This window comes from Salvelinus fontinalis, chromosome 30, assembly GCF_029448725.1.
Source record: "Salvelinus fontinalis isolate EN_2023a chromosome 30, ASM2944872v1, whole genome shotgun sequence".
NCBI classification, from domain to species: Eukaryota; Metazoa; Chordata; class Actinopteri; order Salmoniformes; family Salmonidae; genus Salvelinus; species Salvelinus fontinalis.
The window spans coordinates 25,256,852-25,269,056 of NC_074694.1; positions in this window are offsets into that span (position 1 = coordinate 25,256,852).

Sequence of the window (12,205 nt, forward strand, 5' to 3'; positions counted from 1 at the left end):
CAGGTCCCCAAAACAAGGGACTTTACATCTAAGAGGATAATTAAGCTGTTGCCATGTAGCTTCTGTAGGCCTACCCATCAACTCAAGTAGAAACGTTGTATCCATTCACTGATATTGTTAATAATATACTAAATTCACCTGAGCTCCATAGACTGGTCTTCCCTGGCTGTCTGACACTGTTGGGACACCTTTCACCATCTGATCCTGCTAACCCATGATGAGCATAGTGTTGTGTACTAACTGTGCACCACAACAGTGAAGCCTGTAGAGCTGTTAATTACTGTGTCATTGTGAAAAGTAAGCAGTTAGCTAACTGACAGATCAACAACGTTGCACATCTAATAAAATGTCACATTGCACTGAAAAAAATTAAGAATATCAGTCTTCAATCGTTTTGCTGCTGGTTTCATTGTTTGATTCAGATCTAGTGTGATGAAGGCAAAAAGAATAGCTAACGTTAGAGAGATAACTAACTAGCTAACGTTAGCTAACATTTGGCTAGCTCTCTCTCAAAAGTTACATTAACTAGCGAAAGCTAGCCAAGTTCATTTACTTCTGTTGAAAAGGGACAAAACAAAGTTGACAAAACATTTCCATACACACAACAGTTTTTAGATAGTGATATGAAGTGGCTATTATAGCACTATCTGACAGATAGCTAGAGGCTAGAGCTGAACATATTGACATATTGATTATCGCGGACTAGGCCCAAATCCGCGACACTCAAGAAGAAGGAGGAGAAGGAGGAAAGGCGTGCGGGATACCTGACAAGACTTCGTTGGAGATTGGATACATTTCCTCTACCCTCCGTTCTATTGGTGAAAGTGCAATCCCTGGAAAATAAACTTGATGAGCTGCGTTCAAGACTATCCTATCAATGTGATCTGAAGAACTGTAATATCCTACATTCCTCAGAGACGTGGCTGAACAAGGACATGGTAAATATAAATCTAGCTGTTTTTCTACACATCGGGAGGACAGAGCGGCTGCGTCGGTTAAGCTCAGGGGAGTGGGTGTGTGTCACTTTGTTATCAAAAACTGGTGCACGATCTCTAATATTAAGGAAGTCTTGAGGTTCTGCTCGCCTGAGTTAGAATACCTCATGATAAGCTGTAGACTACACTACTTACCAAGAGAGTTTGAATCTATATTTTCTTCGTAGCTGTCTATTTACCACCAAAAAACGATGTTGGCACTAAGAACACACACCAACAATAAGGGCATAAATAAACAAGAAAATGATCACCCAGAGGTCCCGCTCGTAGTGGCCGGTGACTTTAATGCAGGAAAACTGAAATCAATTTGAAAAAATCTTTACCAGCATGTCACCTCTACAACTAGAGGCGAAAAAAACTAGATCACCTTTATTCCACACACACAGACACATATAAGGCTCTCCCTCGCCCTTCTTTTGGCAAATCTGACCATAACTTTATCCTCCTAATTCCGGTTTACAAGCAAAAACTCAAACAGGAAGTACCAGTTACGGCCACAATACAGAAGTGGTCAGAGGAACCAGATGCCAAGTTACAGGACTGTTTTGCTAGCACAGACTGGAATATGTTCCAGGATTCATCAGATGGCATTGAAGAGTTTACCGTATGCATTAATAAGCGTCTCGAAGACGTTGTCTGCACAGTGACCGTGCGTACATATCTCAACCAGAAGCCATAGATTACAAGCAACACCCGCACTGAGCTAAAGGCTAGAGCTGCCGCTTTCAATGAGAGGGATAATAATCCTGACCAACAACTGTCTGTCATATACAGTGCCGTCAGAAAGTATTCAGACCTTTTGACTTTTTCCACATTTTGTTACGTTACAGCCGTATTCTAAAATGGATTAAAAAAATAAAACTCAGCAATCTACACACAATACCCCATAATGACAAAGTAAAAACAGGTTTTTAAAATTTTTTGCAAATTTATTCAAATTAAAAAACAGAAATACCTTATTTACATAAGTATTCAGACCCTTTGCTATAAGACTCGAATTTGAGCTCAGGTGCGTCTTGTTTCCATTGATCATCCTTGAAATGTTTTTACAACTTGATTGGATTCAATTCAATTGATTGTCCATGATTTGGAAAGGCACACACCGGAATATACAGTGCAAATGCATTCACTCCCTTGGCATTTTTCCTATTTTGTTGCATTACAACCTGTAATTTAAATGGATTTGTGGTATCTGTGGTATGACCTAAAGATTGCTGTACACCAGCGGAACCCATCCAACTTGAAGGGGCTGGAGCAGTTTAGCCTTGAAGAATGGGCAAAAATCCAAGTGGCTAGATGTGCCAAGCTTATAGAGACATACCCCAAGAGACTTGCAGCTGTAATTGCTGCAAAAGGTGGTTCTACAAAGTATTGACTTGGGGGGAGTGAATAGTTATGCATGCTCAAGTGTTCTGTTTTTTTGTGTTATTTCTTGTTTGTTCCACAATAAAAAATATTTTGCATCTTCAAAGTGGTAGGCGTGTTGTGTAAATCAAATGATACAAACCCCCCAAAAATCTATTTGAATTCCAGGTTGTGTGGCAACAAAATAGGAAAAATGCCAAGGGGGGTGAATACTTTCGCAAGCCACTGTTTAAGGTCCCACAGTTGACATTGCATATCAGAGCAATAACCAAGCCATGAGGTCAAAGGAATTGTCTGTAGAGCACCAAGACAGGACTGTGTCGAGGCACAGATCTGGGGAGGGGTCCCAAAACATTTCTGCAGCATTGAAGCTCCACAAGAACACAGTGGCCTCCATCATTCTTAAATGGAAGAAGTTTGGAACCAAAAAGACTCTTCCTAGAGCTGGCCGCCCAGGCAAAACAGCAATCAGGGGCGAAGGGTCTTGGTCAGGGAGGTGACCAAGAAACCGATGGTCACTCTGACAGAGCTCTAGAGTTCCTCTATGGAGATGGTAGAAACTTCCATCTCCATCTCCATCTCCATCTCCATCTCTGCAGCACCATACTTTAGTTTATTTGGTCAATATTTTCTTAACTCTTTCTTGAACTGCATTGTTGGCTTATAAGTAAGCATTTCAAGGTACGGTCTACACTTGTTGTATTCGGCGCATGTAACAAAGTTTGATTTGATTTTGAGATGCTGGTAGAAATTTGGTAAAACGGATTTAAGTGTGCCTGCACTTACAGTCTCCGGTCATTAGGAACGCCACTTCTGGATGAGCATTTTCTTGTTTGCTTATGGCCTTATATAGCTTGTTGAGTGCGGTCTTAGTGCAAGCATCGGTTTGTGCTGGTAAATAGACGGCTACGAATAACATAGATAAAAACTCTCTTGGTAGATAGTGTGGTCTACAGCTTATCATGAGGTATTCTACCTCAAGCGAGCAATACCTAGAGACTTCTTTAATATTAGACATCGCACACCAGCAGTTATTGACAAATAGACACACACACCAACACACCTCGTCTTACCAGATGTAGCTGCTCTATCCTGCTGATGCACGGAAAACCCAGCCAGCTCTATATTATCCATGTCGTTGTTTAGCCACGACTCAGTGAAACATAAGATATTACAGTTTCTACTGTCCTGTTTGTAGGATAGTCTCAACTGTAGAGCATCGAGTTTGTTTTCCAGTGATTGCACGTTGACCACTAAAACCGATGGAAATGTTGATTTACTCACTCACCTATGAATCCTAACAAGGCACCCCAACATCCCTCGGTATCTCTGCCTTTTCTTCACGCTAATGATAGAGATTTGGGCCTGTTCTCCAGAAACCAGTATATCCTTCGCGTCGGACTCATTAAAGAAAACACCTTTGTCCAGTTCAAGGTGAGTAATCGCTGTTCTGATGTCCAGAAGCTCTTTTCAGTCATAAGAGACGGTAACAGCAACTTTAGGTACAAAATAAGTCTCAAACAACACAAAAAAATAACAAAATAGCACAGTTGATTAGGAACCCGTAAAACGTCAGCCATTCCCTCCGGCGCCATTATGAGTTAAGTACTTCTCTGATGAGGAGACGACACTTTTCAAGTGCTGGGAAATGCTTTCTCGCCACACATTTTTGGGTGGCTGTTTAACATTCTAATGTTCAAAATTCTTATACACATTTCATCCACCATGTGTTTTAATCTGTGGGGTGTCTCTGAATGGATTGGTGTTTTTAATTCACAGGATATCTTTTGATCTTTTTTAAAGTTTTTTATTAATTCACAGTATGGCTTCCCTGTCTGTGTTTCTATCCAGTTTCCAGCACGTGACCCTCCCCCAACCACACCATGGATTACAATTTCCCCCTGCAGAACGTCTCCCATTCATAAATCGACGTCTCTCACCTGCTGTATACATCAGCACTGGGATTTCTGACAACAGAGCTCTGCACTCACACAAAAAACGAAACAAAAAAAATGTCCTCCACAGATGGTGTTTTCGCATACATTGTCCTTGGCGTACCTCAGGGGTATGTTTCAGAACTGCTTTTTTTCAAAGTGCTCCATTGAAAACCATTAATGTGTGGACGTTATCCTTTCATTCAAATGTGCTCGGTCAGCTGAAAATGACTGGATAGGACTGGCAGCTAAGAACCAGAACACCTGACAGATTCATTTCAAACAATTTATGTCAAGAGCCCAGGAGATGGAGACATAAAGAGAGTATTGAAAAATGACATTATTTTAGATGGGGCTCATAACAGATTTTTTTATACATTAATGGCATGTTACCTTTGGTTACATGTTTTCCTTGCTATCCGAATAAACTGTAGGCTGGGCCTGACATGACGTTAAAATCTTGTATGACAGGAGTATTTTTTTAAGGCAAGCATTTCACAGAACTATTGTTTCAGTAGTGGTCTAAATCTGAAACTGTGACTAATCGTTGGAATTAATTGTTTCGCGTTTCAACTTGCTCAGTGGAACACTAACACACATTTTTATGCCAAAGACATGCTTGTCACCGGCAGGACTGGGGAGTTTGTTATGATCTAAATAAATATGAAAGGAGCAAAGACCAGGTAAAAAGTTAGAGGAAAACTCACCTCAGTCTTCAGAAACCTAACCCTGGGATAGGGTTTTATACATTTGTTTATGCCAAAGACACACCAGAATGGCTTTCCAAGAGGTGTTGAGTATTCCTGAGGGGTCTAGTCTCAGTCCTGACTTAAACATATTTTTTTTAAAGACAAGGTTTGAATATTGCTGTCCATCAATGATTGCCAACCAAATGTTAACAAAAACAATGGATATATGTTGTGCAAAGTTGGTAGAATCTTATTCCAAATAATTGACAGCTTTAATGGCTCCCACAGGTGCTTCCACCAAGTATTAACTTAGGCGAGTAGATTTATCCAACTATTATTGTTTTTATGTTCTATAACTTTCTTTCACTCTTAGTTTTTTTTGATTGCTTAAGCACGATTTTCAAAACACTATACCCAATTAGCAAAACACTACAGATCCTTTGCAAAATTAAACACTCTTGTAAAAACTATACACTTCTTTTTGAAAACCACACTTTGTTACCATATGAAACACACACGTTTCACATTACTATACTCTGTTTGCACGAGTTACACTCTGCTGTGATAAACCTAAAACACTTTTAGCACTTCTACTTCCCTATGATTAGAGTAGGCTACTATCAACAAAGTACAAATATAATGTAAATTCACCAAACACTACACAAGACCAACGTTGCAGACTGAAGAAACTCATTTATTTCTCAACACGCCCAAAATGTTGACATGGAGATTCATAATACTGTAACCAAACGTCACTTTACGTATTGTAAGTTCAAAAAAAAAAAAAAAAAATAGACATTGTCTCTTCGCCTAGCTGGATCTGGCCAGAGAATTTCATCAACATTGCATGTTGTCATTAGCAAGACACCTTGGAAAGAAACATCTTGAATGACGAATCTATCCTTGCATTGCTGCTACCTCCATCTGGTCACAGGCCTCCTCCATGGCTTGGATGAGGGGTACCTCAGCCTGGAGACGGAGATCATATACCTTCCACCGCCATGCCGAGAAAAACTCTTCTATAGGGTTGAGGAATGGAGAGTATGGTGGAAGATATAGGACGGTGAAATGTGGATGTTGCTGAAACCAGTTCTGAACCAGAGCAGAGCGGTGGAAAGACACATTGTCCCAGACAACAATGTATTGCATATGATCGATTTGATTTGCTGCTGTTATGTTGTGCAATTGGTCCAAGAATGTAAGTATGAGTGCTGTGTTGTAAGGGCCCATATGGGCATGGCGGTGGAGGACCCCATTCTGTGTAATGGCTGCACAGAGTGTTATATTACCCCCACGTTTCCCTGGGACATTGACTATAGCCCTGTGGCCAATGATGTTTCTTCCCCTCCTTCGTGTTCTCGTCAGGTTGAACCCAGCCTCATCTACGTAAATGAACTCATGCTGGATCTCCTCTCCATCCATTCGTAAAACTCTCTGAAAAACAGTGTCAGGCAAAATTGTGTAGTTCAGTGTAGATCTAGTATACATATTACAGTACAGTAAAAGATTATGAGACAGTATGCAAGATCACACTGCTAAAGTGAATACATACCTCTGCATAATCATGCCGCAGTCGTTTCACCCTTTCGGAATTGCGCTCGAAAGGCACTCGATAAATTTGCTTCATTTGAATATGTTTTTTTTTAGGATGCGTGCCAGTGTTGATGTTGAGACCTGATGGATATCGTTGAAAATGGCGTGGTTATTGACAATGTTAGCTTGGAGCTGCTTGAGTGTTATAGCATTGTTGGCCAAAACCATGTTTACTATCTCCCTCTCTTGCTGTTCTGTGAACATAGGAGGCCTTCCCCCTTGTCGTCCCTGACCCTCAATCCTATGTAGGAAAAAAACAGTATACAATAGTACAGTAATTTCACAGGAAAAGGTAATAGAAGTGCTGATAGTGCATAGAATACAGTACTGTAAGCAGTTACTGAAACCGTGCAGATGTTTTTGATATGATGATATTTTTACAATACCTATTTTCCAGTCGTAATGTTCTCATCACACTTGCCACTGTAAATCGGCTTAGATTTGGCTGTACTCGCAGTCCAGCCTCCCTCAGCATCAGGCCGTGGTTGACAACGTGGTCAACCAGTGTTGCGAGGATCTCATTTGTCAGATTCGGTCCTCTTTGAGCACATTCTTGTCTTCCTCTTCATCGCCATCCTCCTCCGCCTCATCGTCCTCTTCCTCGTCTTACTCTTTCTCTGACTCTTTCCATTGTGCTTGAAGACCGATGAACTCACCTGCTGCTTTTTATAGTGCTTATACACCTGATTGGTGTGTCTACAATTAAGCAAACGAGTGTTTGTACACCTGATGACTGTGTTGAACCAATTGGTTGGACGGTGTGGTAATTTGACAGTCAGTGCTTTGGTATTGCAAGGACGTGACTTCATGATAGATTTTTGTGTGTAATGTATGTTAAGTGTGTTTAGTGTTTTGCAAATCACTGTGTGTAGAGTTTTGCAACAAGTGTGAGGTTGACAATGTGCTTATAGTTGTGCAAATATGGGCTGATGTTATGCTTCTTGAGTGTAAGGTTTTGCTAATAGTGTACTACTTTTAATTTTACTGTGTAAGCAATCCAAAAAAACTGTAAAAAGTGAAAAAGGTTGAAGAGGTGTCGACTTTCTATAGGCACTGTAAGTGTTAGGTACATGTGGTCTGTTTCAGTTCCCCTGGCGACACTCTATGCCCAGCCTGTGTTTGTTTTTATCAGCCCACGTCTTAATCCCACCCTTCCCATGATGACTCCCTGGCTGTGTGTGTGTGTGTGTGTGTGTGTGTGTGTGTGTGTGTGTGTGTGTGTGTGTGTGTGTGTGTGTGTGTGTGTGTGTGTGTGTGTGTGTGTGTGTGTGTGTGTGTGTGTGTGTGTGTGTGTGTGTGTGTGTGTGTGTGTGTGTGTGTGTGTATGTGTGTGTGTGTGTGCGTGTGTGTGTGTGTGTGCGTGTGTGTGTGTGCATGCGTGTTTGTGTGTGTGTCTCATCACCCAATCACGTGAACGTGTTGCTCTGGACTGGACCATACAGGATGGTAGGAAGTAAGTGGGTTTTGCTTTGCTACACCCCTGTTTCACATGCAGAATATGTGGCCTTTCATTCACTTAAACAAATAACAAATATACACACAATCAGCTGGAGAGTAAGAGAACCACAGTCTTTTTATCCTCAGAAAAGTGACATGCAATTTACTCTGAGAGTAACAGGTACCGCTGAGCCAAAAGGAGGAAAGGAGAAGTGCATCGCAATCAAAACACCATTTAACAACTTTGATGGGTGATCAAAATAGTCGTTAGAGTCATTGATTTGTTACAATCCAGACAGAGAAACCTTCTGCAGACATATAGTCATTTGTATATCTACTGGATTGGTTCAAGAGGCCCTTACAACACAGCTGCCCATGATGATCTAATAATAGAAGTTGAGTAATTGTTGAAACAATAAAGCAGAATCACATGAAAACCTTGGATTTGTCTGGCAGCGTGCCTGTGTGCTCCAAAAATAACAAGCTGGGTTTTCTACATGAGATGGAAAAAGGAATCTATTCAAATAAAATAATTCTACACTAGCGAGCAAAGGCTGAGGCCGCTGGTTGCAGGATGCTTAGAGCCATACAGAGCTACAGTGTCTTTAGTCTATGACAGTGTGTGAGAGAAAAGATGGGGTAGTTTAGTGGTTGGGCTAGACTGTGTTCACTCCCATGTACACACTAACACGTATCAATTGTTAAGACGTTGAATATCTTCCAGGTTGTTGTCAGTGTTACACTACCTCTACGTACATTATTTCCCTAAGCCAAGGACACTAAATCCATTAAACTCTACTGCAAACCACAGGCTCCCTCTACTGTCAGAATCATAGAATATGGAAAACCCACAGAATGAGCAGGATTTCTTCACATAACAAGAGTCAGTGGCAAACCAAAAACATCCTCTGGTTGTTTGATCCCTAAAAGTGCGAGACAAGTGAAATACATAATATACAGTACAGTAAAACACACCAACAAGCACATGCACACAGTGTTGTTCCAAATCCTTTTGATTGATTGATCATTTTGATTGCTTGGTAGGTTTACAAGTTAATAATTGCGGGGGTTCTAACCTGACGTATGGAATTGTTCTAAGATGGTCATACCATGAATGATTTAGCTATTTGATTTAGAATTTTAGGTATAAAAGAAAAATACAATAAAAATGTTTGATACAATATTGAGTTTGGCCTTTTGAATAAGACACTCATAAATGGCAAAAAAAGACAGTAAAACTAACTCATAAGGAATAAGGTTTTGAAGTGTCTGCCCGATATCTAGAAGATACAAGAAAGATCAGGAAATATAGATATATATTTGTTACACATATTTAACCCCTTTTTTAGGTAGCACAAAACTGCCTCCATACTTCCATTTCTTTTTTAACCGGTCCCGGTTACCTTCAGACAAGTCCCGTGACACTTGTGGGGGTCACATTAGTGGGGTCACATTCATTTGTAGCCCAAACTGTTCGGACGCTACAAACACAAGTTGGCATATCAACGGTACCAACTTCAGATGAGTCCTGTGGGGCTTGTGGGGGTCGTAGAGCAAAACGAAGACCACCATCCTGTTCATGAGACTCTAATCTTTTTTTAACACAGGCTTCTCTCTTTTCACTTTGTCATACAGGCCAGTAATATGGAGTGAATGTAATGTTACCAGCAATGACTGGGGAGTTTGTTAGAATCTAAATAAATATGAAAGGAGCAAAGACCAGGTAAAAAGTTAGAGGAAAACTCACCTCAGTCTTCAGAAACCTAACCCTGGGATAGGGTTTTATACATTTGTTTATGCCAAAGACACACCAGAATGGCTTTCCAAGAGGTGTTGAGTATTCCTGAGGGGACTAGTCTCAGTCCTGACTTAAATCTTTTTTTTTTTTAAAAGACAAGGTTTGAATATTGCTGTCCATCAATGATTGCCAACCAAATGTTAACAAAAACAATGGATATATGTTGTGCAAAGTTGGTAGAATCTTATTCCGAATGATTCACAGCTGTAATGGCTGCCAAAGGTGCTTCCACCAAGTATTAACTCAGGGGGGTGAAGGGTGGAGACTTATCCACCATTTCGCTACACCCGCAATAACATCTGCTAAATATGTGTATGTGACCAATTTCAATTATGATATTTCAGAATATTTCATTCTTAATTTGTAAAATGTTCTTTAACTTTCTTTTACTTTGAAAATGTAGAGTAGGTTGTCTAGATCTGTAGGAAATAAATATAGTTTAATCCCTTTTAGATTTTAAAGCAGCAAAATGTGAAAAGAAAGTTAATGGGGGTGTCAACTTTCTATAGGCACTGTAAGTGTTAAGTACATGTGGTCTGTTTCAGTTTCCCTGGCGACGCTCCAGACAGATTACCAGCAAGTGTACTCAAAGCATGCGGGGAAGTGGCAAGTGTGGCAAGTGTCTTCACTGACATTTTCAACCTCTCCCTGACCGAGTCTGTAATACCTACATGTTTCAAGCAGACCAACATAGTCCCTGTGCCCAAGGAAATGAAGGTAACCTGCCTTAATAATTACCGCCCGTAGCACTCACGTTGGTAGCCATGAAGTGCTTTGAAAAGCTGGTTATGGCTCACATCAACACCATCATCCCGGATAAACTAGAACCACTAAAATTCGCATACCGCCCCAACAGATCCACAGATGATGCAATCTCAATCGCACTCAACACTGCCCTTTCTCACCTGAACAAAAGGAACACCTATGTGAGAGTGCTGTTCATTGACTACAGCTCAGCGTTCCACACCATAGCGCCCACAAAGCTCATCACTAAGCTAAGTACCCTGGGGCTAAACACCTCCCACTGCAACTGGATCCTGGGCTTCCTGACGGGCCACACCCAGGTGGTAAAGGTAGGCAACAACACATCTACCACGCTGATCCTCAACACAAGGGCCTCTCAGGTGTGCGTGCTTAGTTACCTCCTGTACTCCCTGTTCACCCACGACTGTGTGGCCAAACACGATTCCAACACCATCATTAAGTTTGCTGACGACACAACAGTGGTAGGCCTGATTACCGACAACAATGAGACAGCCTATAGGGAGGCGGTCGGAGACCTGGCAGTGTGGTGCCAGGCCAACAACCTCTCCCTCAATGTCAGCAAGACAAAGGAGCTGATCATTAACATCGAAAGGGCTGTAGTGGAGCGGGTCGAAGTTTAAAGTTTCTTGATGTTCACATCAAAAAACTATCATGGACCAAACATACTAAGACAGTCGTGAAGAGGGCATGACAACACCTTTTCCCTCTCAGGAGACCGAAAAGATTTGGCATGGGTCCCCAGATCCTCAAAAAGTTGTACAGCTGCACCACTGAGAGCATCCTGACCGGTTGCATCACCGCATGGTACGGCAACCGCTCGGCATCTGACCATAACGCGCTACAGAAGGTAGTGCGTACGGCCCAGTACATCACTGGGGCAAAGCTTCCCGCCATCCATACTAGGCGGTGTCAGAGGAAAGCCCCAAAAATTGTCAAAGACTCCAGCCACCAAAGTCATAGTCTGTTCTCTCTGCTACCACACAGCAAGCGGTACCGGAGCGCCAAGTCTAGGATCAAAAGGCTCCTTAACAGCTTAGGGGCGGCAGGTAGCCTAGTGGTTAGAGCGTTGGGCCAGTAACCGAAAGGTTGCTGGATAGAATCCCCAAACTGACAAGGTAAAAATCTGTCATTCTGCCTCTGAGCAAGGCAGTTAATCCACTGTTCCCCGGGCGCCGAAGACATGGATGTCGATTATGGCAGCCCCTGCACCTCTCGGAGGGGTTGGGTTAAATGCAGAAGACACATTTCAGATGAATGCATTCAGTTGTACAAGTGACTAGGTATCCCCCTTTCCCTTCTACCCCCAAGCCATAAAACTGCTGAACAATTAAATATTTTCTTAACTATTTAACTCTTTCTTGAACTGCATTGTTGGTTAAGGGCTTGTATTTCACTGTAAGGTCTACTAGACCTGTTGTATTCGGTGCATGTGAGCTTTGCTTTGCTACACCAGTTTCACGTGCAGAACATATGTACACCTCAGGCAACAGAGGAGAGGTTACACAGTAGAACCAAATCAAGGAGCCTAATATGACAAGAAACTGAACTGCTTTACATCTGTCATCCAATCACAGTGGAAGTAAAAACATTTGTTTGTAACCCAAACAATATGGATGATGCAAACAGAAG